The 13,921-nt window shown below is 40.6% G+C and overlaps 2 pseudogenes; both read left to right on the top strand.

Moving 5' to 3' along the window:
- The first annotated feature begins 3,549 nt into the window (after positions 1-3,549).
- Positions 3,550-4,248, top strand: LOC147613617 (germin-like protein 8-2 pseudogene; annotated as a pseudogene).
- Positions 4,249-12,672: 8,424 nt separating this feature from the next.
- LOC147613616 (germin-like protein 8-2 pseudogene) lies at positions 12,673-13,625 on the top strand (annotated as a pseudogene).
- Positions 13,626-13,921: the final 296 nt, after the last annotated feature.

The following is a 13,921-nucleotide window of genomic DNA, read 5'->3' as shown; positions in this document are numbered from 1 at the left end:
ACGAACCAGAAAAGATCTTGGATTTCCAAGAAAAAAGAACTCGACACTTTATACGGCAGGAGTGTTTAGTCAAGTGGAAGGATATAAAAGAAGAAGGTTCTATGTGGGAAAAGGTAAGCACACTCAGAAAGAGGTTCTCGAATTTTTTTTCGAGGACGAAAACTCCTCTTAAGGGCATAGTAATGTCATGACAATGGAATTATTGGGAGCCTAGAGACCTCGACCGTCCAAACAAGACACGGGCGGTGTTTAGGGGAGCGAAAAATGATCGGTAGGACTCAAGACTTAGCCGGACACTAGTGAGAGTGGGCAGGTACATGTGAAGAGCATACTAGCTAATAAAAGAGTGGAGTCCATGTACAAAAGGGTCATATGTTTCTTTTGTCTATGGTTGGGAGGTGAACAAAGAGCTCTCAGCACCCTTCTCATTTGGGTAGAAGATCGTGATTCCATGGTTGCCCTTAGAAGCCTTACTATTATATTATATAGAAATGATATACATAATATACATACATGTATGCACATAGATACATGTATGTGCAGCTAAGAAAATTGATGATGAACATTATCAAAGGTTATCTAGAATAGAAAAAAAAATTCACTCTATGGTTCCAATTAAATGTTCTAACACTATCAATAGTGTCAAAACTTAATTATGAATCTAGGCATTGTACATATGTTGTACAATGCCTAGATTGTTTGTCTTGAAGAAGCATGCTATCAATTTTTTAGATCCAATGTTTTTGTATGGCATTATCTTCTACATTATAAGAAGCTCCAAGAGGGAAAGAGGGTAGAAGTCTCACACACACTCCCTCTCACATAAGCACTATGAAAAGAATATGAGGATAGGGTAGAGAGCTAGAGCACAAGGAGCAAGAGCACACTCTCAATCAACACTCAAGGGAATGTCCCTTTCTCTCATTAGATAAATTCACTCATATACAAGGGAGTTATAAGTTTGGGCGTCCATACCCAATAACTCATTGGGCACCCACTTATTGTCTAACCTTGGGGCTAGTCTAAGCACACATTGAGTGGATGCCGGCTCTTTCACTTGGCTTGGTCATCCCTTGACTACATAATTAACAAAAATTATGCGGGAAATGTTATGATTGAAACAAACTATTAATCTTGCTTAGGCACATAAGTGAGGGTGGACAAGGATATTTTAAGCGGTGCACCCATTATTTGTGCACATCCTTTAGTGACTTTGCACTCTACTTGTGCATGCTCATGGATTGTTGTAGATTTCTTATCTGCAATGCACATGTGTGTTGTTGATGTATGTCCGTGATCTATCTTAACCTTGAAATAACACACTGCTTCACTCCGGAGCGCGCTTTGTTAGTTGATCGAGGTTGAGATTCAAGCATATGATATTGGAACGTAATTTTTGACACATAAATTGCAATCTAAATTTTAAAGTTATAGTATTTCAGTCAGTTTTTCGACTTTCAAATGAAGTTGTAGATGAGGAGGTTATATCTATCAGGAGTCCCTCAACTTTAAATAGAGGTAAGTATGATAGCCTTTGCCTTCAAGCATCTGCTTACTTTACCTTGTTGTTCATACCAAGTTGCCTAGAGATACACTTCGAGCACCTCTATTTTTTGACTATCGTAGATATTAGACATAGGTGGTTCTCAAGGGAGTGTATTATGGCACTCTTCTGTAGTCAAGATGAGCGGATGACAGAGAACATCTATGACATGATCTCTATAGACCTCTATGACATGATCTTAGAGTCCATCAAAACATGAATAGAACTTGTAGAAAATTTGTTCCCCATTGGTTGAGTGTAATGTCGCTAGGAGTGTCTTTGTTTTTATTCTTAGTTGACTCGCCTTAGGTAATATTATGAGGTCTAGCATGTTTGGTTATACATTTGGTTTGTAGTGGAAACGTAAGAACTGTATGAAGTTTCGTACCCCCAATTTCATTGTAGAATACTCATGATAATAAACATTTTTCATGAGATGCGCATGAATGTCAGAGGGCCCTAGTCACATCACTTGAGCACCCAAACCATCATATTGAAGTTATCTCTCTTAGATGACACTCCTTGACTTCAAAAGGGTTTTTTTTTTTGGATATTCTCATAGTCTAGTAGTGTGTCTAGTTGTGTGAACACTCTAGGTGTGAACTTCCTCTTATTAAGAGAACATGGGATGAGGCTTTATCCCTATAACAGAATTGTAAATGGTGGAAGTATTATCATAGTACAATCATTCTTGTTTGGTGCAACTCCTCTCTTGTGTGTGTTACCTCTCTTTCTTTCTTCCACGTTCTCCTATCCTTGCCTATCTTGGCACCATGTGTACTTTCACTTTGTTCTAGCTCACTAACTCAACAAATCATCAATATATGGAATATTTTCTCTTTATAGTTTGCCTATTAAGTCATCTTTAATCAACAAAAAGATAGTGAGAGATGATATGTACTATCTTTCTTCTTTCAAAAGAGGACATGATCTATAGACCTCTATGACATAATGTTAGAGTCCATCATCACATGTATAGAACTCTTAGGAAATTTATTCCCCATTGGTTAAGTGTAATGTCACTAGGAATGTCTTAGCTTTTTATTCTTAGTTGACTCGCCTTAAGTAATATTATGAGGTCTGGCACGTTTGCTTATACATTTGGTTTGTAGTGAAAACGTAAGAACTGTATGAAGTTTCGTACCCCCGATTCCATTGCACAATACTCATGATAATAAACATTTTTCATTAGACACATGAATGTCGGAGGGCACTCGTCACATCACTAAGAGCCCAAATCATGATATGGAAGTTCTCCCTCTTAGATGACACTCCTTGACTTCGAAGGGGAGTTTTTTTTTTGGATATTCTCAGAATCTAGTAGTGTGTCTAGTGGTGCTAACACTCTAGGTATGGAGTCCCTCTTATTAAGAGATCATAAGATACGGCTATAAAGGAATTGTAAATGGTGAAAGTATTATCATAGTACAGTCATTCTTGTTTGGTGCAACTCCTCTCTTGTGTGTGCTCTCTCTCTCTCTCCCCCAATGAAAAAAGATTCATGAAGGAAGTTACAATATTCACACCCGTGTGGCCCCCAAGCATTATTAGTTTCGCAATGCCGGGCTTATAATTGGAAGGCCGCAGTACTTCCAAGGTTCAAATTCGCATCAGTCCGACGTGGAGGAGGATACAAGACACCAATGAATGTGAAGGTGTCCATTCGGAACAACAAAAGCTCACAAGGTTCTCGGCGAATGTCGGTTTGACATGGGCGGCACTTGGAGACTACGTCAATCGATGGGACGTCCTCCCTTCCGGCACCTCAGGACTCGTTGGCCGGGAACGACTGGGTCGAAGCGGCACGATGCACATGGACTCTTTCTTGAGCGATATGACTGGTTCCTTCTTGGAGCGGATATTAGGACTCGTTCCTTCGAGTGGATGTCATGCAGAGCATAAATACCAGCTTATGGGGAGAGGCCTATACTTATCATCTCAGCCGCGCTCAAATCTTTCCAAGCTCCTCATCGCATCGCATTCCCCACAACAATATTCCTCAAACCATGGCAGCAGCAGCAGCAGCAGCCAGCAGCTTGCTTCTTCTGGGCGCAGTGATGCTGTTGGCCTCCTCTACGCTCATACTAGAAGTGAGGGCCGCGGATGCAGACCCTCTGCAGGACTTCTGTGTGGCCGATAACACCAGCATGATCACCCTCAACGGGTTCGCCTGCAAGCCAACCGACGAGGTGCAGGACGCGGACTTCAAGTTCACGATGCTTGAGCATCCCGGCCAACCTATGAAAGGGCTGGGCGTGTCCGTCAACCTGGCCAGTGCGGCCAATTTCTTTGCCCTCAACACGCAGGGCCTGTCCATCGCCCGCATCGACTTTGACCCCAAGGGATTAAACCCGCCCCACGTGCATCCCCGTGCCACCGAGGTGCTCTTCCTGGCCGAGGGCACGCTCAAGGTGGGCTTCGTCACCGCCACGCCCAACAATACCCTCTTCGAGCAGACCCTCTCCCCCGGCGATCTCTTTGTCTTCCCTCGCGGCCTCGTGCACTTCCAGCTCAACCCCGACAAGCACCACTCCGCCCTCGCCATCTCCGCCCTCAATAGCCAGAACCCGGGCACCTCGCAGCTCGCCGCCGCTCTCTTCGACGCATACCCACCCCTGCCCGAGGAGGTGCTAGAGACAGCCTTCGGCATTGACAAGGGTGAGGTGGAAAGCCTCATGGCCAGCGTCCGCAAAACCCTCTCTTAGTTTTATTAGACTGCCTCTCTCCTCATCGTGTACAAACTACAAGTGGCATATGAATTCCTTTTGAATAAAGACATTGTTTTTTAAACTTCAATCTTTCCGATTGTGTAACCAGGTTTGAAATGAAGCCTATCCCATTTTCAGAGTATGATCTAACTTGCCAATTGAGATTATTATCTTCCTAACCTAATGTGTAAACCTTAGACTTTACCCCGTGCATGCACACTCTCGTCACTCCATCGCGTGAACAAACTACAAGTGGCACGAATTCTTCATAAGTGGCATGAATTCCTTTTGAATAATGACATTGCTATTTTGCCCTTTGTGTAACTAGGTTTTGAAAGAAGCCAATACCTAATGCTTAGAACTTTGTGCTTTAGTTGCACAACACCTCGACCTTTGAGGCTTCCTCTATACATATCCCCCCTCAGTGCATGCCCTCATCAAACACCTTCTCTATGGGTACTCTCTTGTGAGGCATTCTCTTCGGTTGGTACTCTCACTAAAATCCATGTGACAGAACCCTCCCATCCACGTATCATGAGTAAAATCCATCACGAAAGCCGTAAAGAGAGAGAGAGAGAGAGAGAGAGAGAGAGATGGTATGGCTAGTTGTCCAAAGCTGCAACAACTTTTCAATAGAGGAAGGGTGTGGGAGGCATATATATATAGAGACGGTAGATGGTGCGTGGAGAACTCTAACATGTGTGACCTTCCATATTATATAATGAGGCTTTTAAAACCAACCACTCTACAACCTTCATATGGATTATATTTTTCACATCTTCCTAAGGTTATATTTCTTCTTTAATTACTCACAGAGGCATGATCTTTTGAGGCACACCTACCAATTCACCTCATTTAAAATTGCATTATCCATACCATCGAGGGTGTGCAAGCATCTGCCAAATAAGTTTATAGACTTTGTTTCTTTTCATCACCAAGGAAGGATTGCATGATTAGTGTGAGTTCCGTGGGTGCTCAATGTCCACTCTCTTTTAGGGTGTCTTGCATGTAGAGAAGCTTAATAGTGGCAATGTCTTGGGGTTCCTAGACCTCATTGTGATCTTCAGATTAATACGCATACTAAGTTAAAGTCATTAAAAGCCCTTGATGTGATAATGCAACACGTTTTTAGTAGTTTGTATGCCTCGGATGGAAGAAGAAGTGATAGAGTGATTTGGAAATACTAAAAGAAAGAACTTACCTAGGAGCATAAAAATTTATGTTTGAGTTCTATAGAGGACATGATCATCACATGTATAGAACTCTTAGGAAATTTATTCCCCATTGGTTAAGTCTAATGTCACCTAGGAATGTCTTGGTTTTTATTCTTAGTTGACTCGCCTTAAGTAATATTATGAGGTCAATCATGTGTGCTTATACATTTGGTTTGTACTGGAAACGTAAGAGCTGTATGAAGTTTCGTACCCCTAATTTCATTGCACAATACTCATGATAATAAACATTTTTCATTAGACACATGAATGTCAGAGGGAACTCAACACGTCACTGTAGTCTAAGAGCCCAAATCAGGGATTTCACTGACGTAAACGAGAACATGTGATCATGTTAATAACATATGTTAATAACACAAAAAATCTTGTGATCACATGTTATATTCACAAAGCTTTCACAAGGGCCTTAAAAAATTATCTTTATCGGGCATAAAAAATCTTCTTAGGTGGCCACTAACCTGCTATTATGTGAAGATGGTAACATGAGAACATGTGAATAGCTTATTCCCATGTGTAGCCAAGCTTTTAAGGGGTTCCCAAATGGCAAGTGACCTGTTATTTTATGAACGGTAACATGAGAACATGTGAATAACTTGTTCACATGTGTTATTATCACAAAAAATCTTGTGATCACGTGAATATTAAATCCCTGGCCCAAATCATGATATGGAAGTTCTCTCTCTTAGATGATACTCCTTGACTTGGAAGGAGAGATTTTTTGGATACTCTCAGAATCTATTAGTGTGTGTAGTGGTGCGAACACTCTAGGTGTGAACTCTCTCTTATTAAGAGATCATAAGATGAGGCCTGATGCCTATAAAAGAATTGTAAATGGTCAAAGTATTATCATACTACAATCATGCCTATTACCTCGGCTGAATTTGAAAGTGCATTCATGAAAGAATTTCATCCTAAGAATGAGATGGATCATAATTGGGAAGCATGGGACAATTGTAAGATGAGAAAAATCTCACATTGACTCAACATATCTCCAATCTCAAATTGAGAGGAATGTATGATTTTTAAAAGATTCATGGATTAGACTCGGACTATAACCATCAAGTTAAGGAAAATGAGTTGAAAACTTTAGAAGAAGCAATTAAGTTTGCTCGACAACATTGTGGGAAAGAAAATGCGTTCGTAGAATGCACAACAAACATCTAGTGTGTCCAAGGGTTCCAAGCATCAAGGTCAAAATAAAAGAAAGGGACCTAACCAAAACAATCTAAGAAGTCTAAAGGACCACAGAATTTTTAGAAGCATGAAGATTTTGAAAGAGCTAAAAAAGAGAATTTATGTTCTCACTACATGGAAAAGGGTCTAAGTAAACTACAACATCCTAAGCTAAAAGAAAATGAGAAGAATCAGCGTGATCAAAGTAAAGAAAAGCAAGTGCGCACCATTCAAGTGCTCCCTCTTGAGACTCCTCATAAGTTTAAAGAGGTACAAGTTTATCATGCCGATTCTACTCATGTGTGTTGTGTCACATCATCAATGTGGGTGCTAACATTTGGACCACATGAGTTGGTTTGAATGTATGGTCACGTTAAAGGTCACAAGGTATGAGTTATGTTTGATGATAGTGCCATGCACAATTTCTTGAACTATACTTTAGTCAAGAAATTAAAGTTTTCAAAAAGCTCAAGTGACCATAAGTATGTGGTTTCTTTGATTAACGGCTATGATAAAGATGTTTGGGATACAATAGTCAATGATGTTCCATTAGTCATTCAAGGTCATGAGATGCATTTGGATTTTCAAGTTATGCATATCACTCGAGCGGATGCTGTTCTTGGTCGTAATAAGTGGTTATATAACATTGGTCCATCTTTGTCTAGAAGTTATTTGCATAATTCTTCTGATGGTCATTCATTATATGACTATTTTCAAAAGGCGATTCTTGAATGGGATGAGACGAATAAGAACATAACAAGGGAAGGAGGACAAGATGCTCATTCAAGGTCATCAAGCAGACACACTCCATCGGGTCAATGTAAAGGACACACAACATATACTAATCTGGAAACATTAAGTTAAATTCGTGCTCCATCTGTTCATCTAAGTAGTTGACATTAGTGATAGTGCAAAGAATTCCTCGAGTGCCGACACTAAAAGACATGGAAGCAATTCTCTATGCTCAACAACTAGGATATAAAAAAAGCTTCATCACAGGACCTGTAGCTAAGAGTTATATATTGCAATTAAAAGATTTTTATCGTCAGCCACCACCAGGGAGGAACTAGGTTCTTTTTTCATGAACCCTTCAAATATGTAGGAGGAAGCATGTAACATTTATGCTATATATGGTATGTAGTTTACGTAAAGACTAACTTGTGTTTTTTCTTTTCACAGAATTCAAGGCTTTAAGAAAAAATCAAGATATCTTCGATATGTGAATACCATATCAAAGATGATGAAATGCGACCACCGCATTTACCTATCAAAGTTGCAGAGATCTTCTACATTGAAGATGTGGCTTACATGGTTCAACCTTCATCAATCCAAGGGGCTGGGCTTGGATTATTTATACATTCAAATGTGCAAGCTGGAAGACCCTTGTTGCACTATGGAGGGTCAAAACATTCTCATGATAATTGGATAAAATTATGTGTAGAGAATCCTAGAGCACACAATTACTCGATCATTGAGGACCCTAGTGTGTGTCCTAAGGAGGAGAGAGTTTACATTGTCGGTGATGTTCAAGATAGAAATGTGGCTCGTTATATAAATAGCTGTAAGGATTACAAAGAAAGAGAGAATGTGTGTTATGTATTCTCACCATCATTACCTCCATGGTACAAGCATAGAAAAAGAAATGTACATTGATTATGGCTACATTTATGTAGAAGCATTAGAAGATATCACCGCCACCGCCGCTGGAGATGAACTTTTTGATGATTATGATTTCTAATGTAATCTCAATTATAATTTATAGTTTTTTTGAACACTACTACTTCTAAGAAGTTTTCAATGTAGAATTACTAAGTAATGATCCCTATAATCACATGGTAACCTATGTTGTATTGTAGTATTTTAAAATCTCTCCGATAGAAATATAGATTATTATTTGTTGAGCATGTTCTGCTTGCATTAGTAAAATATAGTCTAAATCAAAAGGGCAATTCTTCTCAAGTTTCACTGATATAGAATAAATTTACAAGTAATACAAGCTTCTTTCTAGTCGATTTTAATAAACATAGTCCAAATCTAGAATATTTTATTGATTTCATCTAGCCAATTTTAACAAATATAGTTCAAATCTTCGAAAGTGGGAATTGGGATTTTTTTAAATTCCCTAATGTGATGTTAACGGGATTTAGTCCATTTATGTTGATGTATGGTTTTCAACCACAAGCTCTAGTGGCCATTGGACTCGAGAAAGAAAAGATACAAAAGATTAAAGATTTTCTTCAAGTCCTCGAGAAGATGACAAAAATTGCAAAAGATAATTTTAAGAGAGCACAGGACGGTGCTAAACATTATGCAAACAAAGATCGTAGAAAAATCATCTTTGAGGAAGGTGATTTGTTTTCAAAGGTTCTTGCACTTTCCGAATCTTTGAAAACGGGGAGAAGTCCGAAGCTATCTCCAAGGTATTGTGGTCCATTTGCAATACTTAAAAAAGTAGGTACGTTGCTTTTATAAGTTAGCTTTATAATAAGAGAGCTCTAAAGTCCAGCCACTTTCTGACGTCAGTAGACTTAAAAAGAAGTTGGGTGATGACGATAATCTCGTCAGTCAAGAGATCCTAGTAAAGCTTATAGAACCCCCATCCTTACCACACGAACCAGAAAAAAGATCTTGGATTTCCAAGAAAAAAGAACTCGACACTTTATACGGCAGGAGTGTTTAGTCAAGTGGAAGGATATAAAAGAAGAAGGTTCTATGTGGGAAAAGGTAAGCACACTCAGAAAGAGGTTCTCTAAATTTTTTTTTCGAGGACGAAAACTCCTCTTAAGGGCGGAGTAATGTCATGACAATGGAATTATTGGGAGCCTAGAGACCTCGACCGTCCAAACAAGACACGGGCGGTGTTTAGGGGAGCGAAAAATGATCGGTAGGACTCAAGACTTAGCCGGACACTAGTGAGAGTGGGCAGGTACATGTGAAGAGCATACTAGCTAATAAAAGAGTGGAGTCCATGTACAAAAGGGTCATATGTTTATTTTGTCTATGGTTGGGAGGTGAACAAAGAGCTCTTAGCACCCTTCTCATTTGGGTAGAAGATCGTGATTCCATGGTTGCCCTTAGAAGCCTTACTATTATATTATATAGAAATGATATACATAATATACATACATGTATGCACATAGATACATGTATGTGCATCTAAGAAAATTGATGATGAACATTATCAAAGGTTATCTAGAATAGAAAAAAAAATCACTCTATGGTTCCAATTAAATGTTCTAACACTATCAATAGTGTCAGAACTTAATTATGAATCTAGGCATTGTACATATGTTGTACAATGCCTAGATTGTTTGTCTTGAAGAAGCATGCTATCAATTTTTTAGATCGAATGTTTTTGTATGGCATTATCTTCTACATTATAAGAAGCTCCAAGAGGGCAAGAGGGTAGAACTCTCACACACACTCACTCAGCACACTCTCAATCAACACTCAAGGGAATGTCCCTTTCTCTCATTAGATAAATTCACTCATATACAAGGGAGTTATAAGTTTGGGCGTCCATACCCAATAACTCATTGGGCACCCACTTATTGTCTAACCTTGTCTAGGCTAGTCTAAGCACACATTGAGTGGATGCCGGCTCTTTCACTTGGCTTGGTCATCCCTTGACTACATAATTAACAAAAATTATGCGGGAAATGTAATGATTGAAACAAACTATTAATCTTTCTTAGGCACATAAGTGAGGGTGGAAAAGGATATTTTAAGCGGTGCACCCATTATCTGTGCACATCCTTTAGTGACTCTGCGCTCTACTTGTGCATGCTCATGGATTGTTGTAGATTTCTTATCTGCAATGCACATGTGTGTTGTTGATGTATGTCCGTGGTCTATCTTAATCTTGAAATAACACACTCCTTCACTCCGGAGCGCGCTCTGTTAGTTGATCGAGGTTGAGATTCAAGCATATGATATTGGAACGTAATTTTTGACACATAAATTGCAATCTAAATTTTAAAGTTATAGTATTTCAGTCAGTTTTTCGACTTTCAAATGAAGTTGTAGATGAGGAGGTTATATCTATCAGGAGTCCCTCAACTTTAAATAGAGGTAAGTATGATAGCCTTTGCCTTCAAGCATCTGCTTACTTTACCTTGTTGTTCATACCAAGTTGCCTAGAGATACACTTCGAGCACCTCTATTTTTTGACTATCGTAGATATTAGACATAGGTGGTTCTCAAGGGAGTGTATTATGGCACTCTTCTGTAGTCAAGATGAGCGGATGACAGAGAACATCTATGACATGATCACTATAGACCTTTATGACATGATCTTAGAGTCCATCAAAACATGAATAGAACTTGTAGAAAATTTGTTCCCCATTGGTTGAGTGTAATGTCGCTAGGAGTGTCTTTGTTTTTATTCTTAGTTGACTCGCCTTAGGTAATATTATGAGGTCTAGCATGTTTGGTTATACATTTGGTTTGTAGTGAAAACGTAAGAACTGTATGAAGTTTCGTACCCCCAATTTCATTGTAGAATACTCATGATAATAAACATTTTTCATGAGATGCGCATGAATGTCAGAGGGCCCTAGTCACATCACTTGAGCACCCAAACCATCATATTGAAGTTATCTCTCTTAGATGACACTCCTTGACTTCAAAAGGTTTTTTTTTTTTGGATATTCTCATAGTCTAGTAGTGTGTCTAGTTGTGCGAACACTCTAGGTGTGAACTTCCTCTTATTAAGAGAACATGGGATGAGGCTTTATGCCTATAACAGAATTGTAAATGGTGGAAGTGTTATCATAGTACAATCATTCTTGTTTGGTGCAACTCCTCTCTTGTGTGTGTTACCTCTCTTTCTTTCTTCCACGTTCTCCTATCCTTGCCTATCTTGGCACCATGTGTACTTTCACTTTGTTCTAGCTCACTAACTCAACAAATCATCAATATATGGAATATTTTCTCTTTATAGTTTGCCTATTAAGTCATCTTTAATCAACAAAAAGATAGTGAGAGATGGTATGTACTATCTTTCTTCTTTCAAAACAGGACATGATCTATAGACCTCTATGACATAATGTTAGAGTCCATCATCACATGTATAGAACTCTTAGGAAATTTATTCCCCATTGGTTAAGTGTAATGTCACTAGGAATGTCTTAGTTTTTTATTCTTAGTTGACTCGCCTTAAGTAATATTATGAGGTCTGGCACGTTTGCTTATACATTTGGTTTGTAGTGAAAACGTAAGAACTGTATGAAGTTTCGTACCCCCGATTTCATTGCACAATACTCATGATAATAAACATTTTTCATTAGACACATGAATGTCGGAGGGCACTCGTCACATCACTAAGAGCCCAAATCATGATATGGAAGTTCTCCCTCTTAGATGACACTCCTTGACTTCGAAGGGGAGTTTTTTTTTTGGATATTCTCAGAATCTAGTAGTGTGTCTAGTGGTGCTAACACTCTAGGTATGGAGTCCCTCTTATTAAGAGATCATAAGATAAGGCTATAAAGATATTGTAAATGGTGAAAGTATTATCATAGTACAGTCATTCTTCTTGTTTGGTGCAACTCCTCTCTTGTGTGTGCTCTCTCTCTCTCTCCCCCAATGAAAAAAGATTCATGAAGGAAGTTACAATATTCACACCCGTGTGGCCCCCAAGCATTATTAGTTTCGCAATGCCGGGCTTATAATTGGAAGGCCGCAGTACTTCCAAGGTTCAAATTCGCATCAGTCCGACGTGGAGGAGGATACAAGACACCAATGAATGTGAAGGTGTCCATTCGGAACAACAAAAGCTCACAAGGTTCTCGGCGAATGTCGGTTTGACATGGGCCGCACTTGGAGACTACGTCAATCGATGGGACGTCCTCCCTTCCGGCACCTCAGGACTCGTTGGCCGGGAACGACTGGGTCGAAGCGGCACGATGCACATGGACTCTTTCTTGAGCGATATGACTGGTTCCTTCTTGGAGCGGATATTAGGACTCGTTCCTTCGAGTGGATGTCATGCAGAGCATAAATACCAGCTTATGAGGAGAGGCCTATACTCATCATCTCAGCCGCGCTCAAATCTTTCCACGCTCCTCATCGCATCGCATTCCCCACAACAATATTCCTCAAACCATGGCAGCAGCAGCAGCAGCAGCCAGCAGCTTGCTTCTTCTGGGCGCAGTGATGCTGTTGGCCTCCTCTACGCTCATACTAGAAGTGAGGGCCGCGGATGCAGACCCTCTGCAGGACTTCTGTGTGGCCGATAACACCAGCATGATCACCCTCAACGGGTTCGCCTGCAAGCCAACCGACGAGGTGCAGGACGCGGACTTCAAGTTCACGATGCTTGAGCATCCCGGCCAACCTATGAAAGGGCTGGGCGTGTCCGTCAACCTGGCCAGTGCGGCCAATTTCTTTGCCCTCAACACGCAGGGCCTGTCCATCGCCCGCATCGACTTTGACCCCAAGGGATTAAACCCGCCCCACGTGCATCCCCGTGCCACCGAGGTGCTGTTCCTGGCCGAGGGCACGCTCAAGGTGGGCTTCGTCACCGCCACGCCCAACAATACCCTCTTCGAGCAGACCCTCTCCCCCGGCGATCTCTTTGTCTTCCCTCGCGGCCTCGTGCACTTCCAGCTCAACCCCGACAAGCACCACTCCGCCCTCGCCATCTCCGCCCTCAATAGCCAGAACCCGGGCACCTCGCAGCTCGCCGCCGCTCTCTTCGACGCATACCCACCCCTGCCCGAGGAGGTGCTAGAGACAGCCTTCGGCATTGACAAGGGTGAGGTGGAAAGCCTCACGGCCAGCGTCCGCAAAACCCTCTCTTAGTTTTATTAGACTGCCTCTCTCCTCATCGTGTACAAACTACAAGTGGCATATGAATTCCTTTTGAATAAAGACATTGTTTTTTAAACTTCAATCTTTCCGATTGTGTAACCAGGTTTGAAATGAAGCCTATCCCATTTTCAGAGTATGATCTAACTTGCCAATTGAGATTATTATCTTCCTAACCTAATGTGTAAAGCTTAGACTTTACCTAATGTGTAAAGCTTAGACTTTATCCCGTGCATGCACACTCTCGTCATCGCGTGAACAAATTACAAGTGGCACGAATTCTTCATAAGTGGCATGAATTCCTTTTGAATAATGACATTGCTATTTTGCCCTTTGTGTAACTAGGTTTTGAAAGAAGCCAATACCTAATGCTTAGAACTTTGTGCTTTAGTTGCACAACACCTCGACCTTTGAGGCTTCCTCTATACATATCCCCCTCAGTGCATGCCCTCATC

The sequence above is a fragment of the Cibotium barometz genome, chromosome 43, assembly GCF_041138505.1.
Source record: "Cibotium barometz isolate CiBa-2024 chromosome 43, ASM4113850v1, whole genome shotgun sequence".
NCBI lineage: Eukaryota > Viridiplantae > Streptophyta > Polypodiopsida > Cyatheales > Cibotiaceae > Cibotium > Cibotium barometz.
The sequence above is the reverse complement of the archived record's forward strand: the minus strand, read 5'-3'. Positions and strand labels throughout refer to the sequence as shown.